We start from the raw sequence: 4878 nt of genomic DNA, 5'->3' as shown, positions 1-4878 counted from the left end.
GTCATGCTAATCCGGGTGAGTGTTTGTAGCTGTGCGCTGCTTTACCTGCTATCTGATCCTCCATATGTTTTTTTACTGCAGTGAGCCTCAATGTAGCCAAACTCCGTCAAGTATGGCATTGTTTTTATGTCGTATTGGCTTCGTTGAGTTGATGCATTTTGACATGCTTCAATTTTCCGCCGCAACACGCAAACTTCCCCATTCACTCAGTGTGTTATAGTTCCACATCGCTTAGGATTTGTTGCTGTGTGTTTGTGCAGTGTGAAGGAAAGAGGAGACCAGCTGCACAGGCAGGCTGTGAAATGAGATGCAGGTGATCGGTATCGGCATCAATAGCCAATGATCACCGATCACCAATCATGCAATTTTCACGAAAATCGGCCGATTATGATCGTTGACCGATCGATCGGCACACCTCTAATAATCATTTTACTTTAGTTTCTGAAAGCAGRTGAATGTGTTTTTATTAGCTTGTTGGTTGCTTCTTAGCAGAATGTTCGCAAGTCACACTGGTTTTTAAACTTTGAACTTGAGTACAGATAAGTTGGGTTTTATTTCATTTCGAGGTCTACATTTTGAGTTCAGATATAAATACAAATAGCATCAGTTACTTCTACTGTCTACTGCTTCAATTGTACTCACCAATTGTAACACCTCCACATTCACAATAATCTGAACAGATAATCATCCCAAAATGTTAACTTTTGACAAACACACCGACCCACACAAAGTGCTACACAAGTATTTCCGCCTTCTTTAGGGCATAATATACACGTTATAGAAGTCACTSCATAGACATTTAATTATCAACTAATTTATCCAGAGAAAACTAATTGCAGCTAAACTTGTGGTATGTGTGAGTGCAGCCCGTAGCTCACAGCCTGTTGCCAAGCTTGCTGTTGATATTATTGTTGTTGACTGAGGTCGTGTGCTACACTGAAAGTTGTGGGTTCAGACCGAAAGCCTATAATCAGGAAGTTCTCTGAATGGTACTGCTGCACTACCAGACTGATAGGCTGCCATCACCCAACCGCTTCTCTCTGTGGATGGGGACACAGTAACCAGGCGAACAAGAAGAAAACTGACAAGACTGTGATATGAGCAACAAATGATACTTCTTCTAGCTCACACTACACTTTGATACGCTCCCTCCAGTGGTTAGAGCGATTTTGATTTTACCCAGTTGTATTATACTTACCTCTTTTTCTACTTTAAAATCCAAGTCTTATTTCACATTGTTCTCCACCTAAGTTATGTATGACAAACGCCTGGGGCCAAATCACCATCAAAGCAGTGCATTGCAGGAACACAGGGCTTCCAAGCTCCTTAGTGATGACAGATGTCACTTTTGAAGTGAGCAAGGGGATGAAAGTGGCGGAGATGTGACGGGCAGCATGAGGATAGCTTCACCGCCATGACCTGTCATCATCAGTGCAGCTGAGGTGTAATGGGGGAAGACTGGATGGGGTCTGGAGACTTCGATGGCCATCTTGGGTGTCTGCCTTTGCGGCCAAAAAGGAGCTGGCCTTTCATGTCRTACCCACCTACTCTGCAAGACGCCAGCACCCAACGTGGCAGCCCGTCAGGCAGCCAGTAACATTGCTAGTCGCCAGCCAACCAGCCAGCAAGCAGTCATTCCTATGCAACCCATTTGGGATGGAGCTGTCTCCCTCCGTTACACTGGCTGTTCTGCCAGTGCATTCATCAGGGTATAGAGAGAATAGCTAATCTAAAGGAACCAGCAGCCCAGAATCAAAGGGCCACTGGCTTCTCTCTTCCTTGTGTGTAGTGGTGCTCACCTGGGTACTATCCCTGGTGTGACAGAGCAAGCAGCAAGAGGACTTGGTAAACAAGGCAGTGCAATGCAACTTTCAAAYAGAAAGGTAGATAGTGCGGGGGAAACCAAAACAAACTCTTAACTCAGGAGATTCTCAGAACGTTTTCCTTCTGCCTTCCTCACTGTTCCCTGTCTCTTTATTGTGGCTTGATATGTCACCAGTGTCTATGTCTCCTACTTACTCAGGACTTCAAGTGGCTGTCTCTATTTTGCTGGGCCATAAATTATTCAGTGGCATGTGTCTTCTTAGTATCTGTGCTTTCCATTGGGTTGCTATCTTATCCCTTCTTCTGAAAGAGGGGCTGGTGCTTTGAGACAGAGTTTGCAAAAGGTAACACAGGAACTTCAGCATCGACAACCACTTTCTTAGCAGGAGCTCTTGTCAAGTACATATATTTGTTCCAGCACAAGAAAAAATATGAAAAGAAAAACAAGAAAAAAGTTGTATCTGAATACAACATGGAAACCAACAAGCTCCACTGCTGCTACTACAACAACTTGGACGTGTATTTGTGCTAAAAATAATGACAGTATTCCACATAGACAGTGTGTGTTTTGTTTCCCTAGCACATGCATGTGTGCGTTTTGGGAGCCCAAGAAGCCCACTGTATGTAAATAGCCATATGAGACTGCATAGCATTACTGTCCAGACATTGAAGAGGTGACCTGAACCCAATTAATCACACAATCCCAGGGAGAACTGTCACAACCCATCTCCATCAGCAGTACCATCCTGTTCTGTCTCTCTCTTGTCATCCTCTGTTCCTCCATTTCTTTTCCTTTCCCTGCTCTGACACACACACACACACACGCACACACACACACACACACACACACACACACACAACACTGATGCTGCATGCGTACCGTACCAGGCCTCAACAGCCCCCGCCAAAATCCTCATCCCCCAACTTCATTGCTTTTTTTTTTTTTCCACATACAGATTCGAAAGATGACAGGTCAGCTGGCATGGGCCATTCTGTCCCCACCTGTCCCCTAGTTTCTTACCCCAGAAGGCAAAGTGCCAGAAGAGCACAGAAGAGAGGAAGCACTTCTTTCTTTTGCAGCTGCCAAAACAAGATGCAGCCTTAGGCTTCCCATCCCCCAAAGATATGCAGCGTTTGCATTGTACCGCCATAAGCATTTTAAGTTTCTTTCAGTACACTTCGGTGGAGATGATGATGATTTTACATTTGTGTATGAAAAGAAGTTTGGCATAATAAAATGTGACAAGAATATGTTGGTCATTTTAACCCATCACTATTTTTCTGTTTGTAGTTTGTGTCATTTCGTACCAGATATTTATGGATATGGAAAAGAGCAGTTTTATATGAGATGCTTCATAATGACCAAATCATTCCTGGCAGTGTAATGATTTTCAACTGCTTTGTCATCACAGGATGTGTAATCATTTGTGATTAATTACACTGTAGTATGAGATTTTCATGTCATGTATCATCACCAGCTAGTAAGCCCTCGACTATTCATACGTCTGTAATTGATAATGTAAAGTTAATTCTTCAAGCAATAAATGTGTTTCTCAAAAAAAAAAAAAGAGAGACACATATCTCTCAGAATATCATGAAACAATGGCGATGACAGAAAAACATGCATGGTAGAAAATGAGGTTATGAATTGACCTGGCACTGCAAAAAAACAATTTTTTAGTGTAGTATTGGTGTGTGTAGGTGTGCTTCCCTTTGTAAATTTAACGAATTACAAATGTGCTGGTGTGTCATATAAATTCTCACACTACTTTTCTGCAGTATGCGGTAAGAACATTTTGAGAAGAATAAGATTTTGTCCACAAATTGAATAGCTGCAACAAAGTGTAAACAATCTCCCCACAAACAAAACTTTCAATTTAGACATAATATAACTTAAATCTGACCTGCAACCCCAGGGCTTATTGAGTCGTCTGTTGAATCCGTCTGTAACAATAGAAAGAATCCTCTCCCATTTTTTTAAGACCTTGACACAAGTGTAGATCAAAACGCGTGGCATGTCTATAACAAAGGCTCAGTGGAAGCAGGAGTCATGTCGCAACTTTGTCTTGATTCATCCTGATAACGTTTTTGAGTATTCCTTTTGAAAAACAGAAGCAGCATCTTGTGAAATCACAGAGAAAGGCAGGAGACCATATATCACAAGTCATTAAACTTACATTGTTTCAGCCATCTGCTGGTGGAATTTTTTAAGCTATTCCCTCTTATAGTGTTACATGGCTGTGAAATATAATCAGAAATCTACAAAGCCAACTGGTCAGGCCAGATTACTGGTTTTATCGCAGTAACATTTTGACAGTTTTAAAAAGTTTCGGCGTTAAGAAAAAAAAACTTTTTTTGCTGCCGTTCTTTGCAAAGTTTAAATAAAATGCTATACGAGCCTTAGTGAGATACGTAATAGACTGAAATGCACTTCACTGAGATTCAAAGAGGTTTTATGATTAGCTCAGGGTCTGTCTCTCCATAACACTCCTCCTAAACTCTTCCTCGCTGTTTGAGCTTCCTCTGCTCTGAGAATACTTTCTCAATAATGGTTACATTTCTGGAAGACGTTTTAATTGTGTTTGCTGTAAAAATCTGAGAGCAACCACATGAGTTGGGAGATAAGGGGCCAACGGGGCATTTCATGGCCCCCAGAGGTACTCACAGAGGAGAGAAGGACCATAACTTCAGTTTCAACCTTTGCAGAAAGAGGAGGAGAAGAATGGGGCAGCATTCCCAAAGCACTGTGAATTGCCCTCCTCYAGGATTGCCTTGAAAGCTTCTCTCACCCATTCTTCGTCTCGTTGCATTAGAGGAAAAAAAATTAAACTGAAAAATACAGAACAATGGAATACACATTCATGAAGGTAATGAGGCCCCCAGTGACTTTGTGCATCTTAAATCCACCTAATAATCAGGTGAGCTCTTTGAATCCACAAAGGACAGCAACCATTGATGGTACACGCAACAATCAGATGGAGAACTCACTCCCAGCAGCAACGGTACTATATGAAGACATTAACKGTTTTCAATAAAGACACTTCTTCATTAAAC

The sequence above is a fragment of the Poecilia reticulata genome, linkage group LG3 (genome assembly GCF_000633615.1).
Source record: "Poecilia reticulata strain Guanapo linkage group LG3, Guppy_female_1.0+MT, whole genome shotgun sequence".
Taxonomy (NCBI): domain Eukaryota; kingdom Metazoa; phylum Chordata; class Actinopteri; order Cyprinodontiformes; family Poeciliidae; genus Poecilia; species Poecilia reticulata.
Note: the sequence above shows the minus strand (reverse complement) of the source record.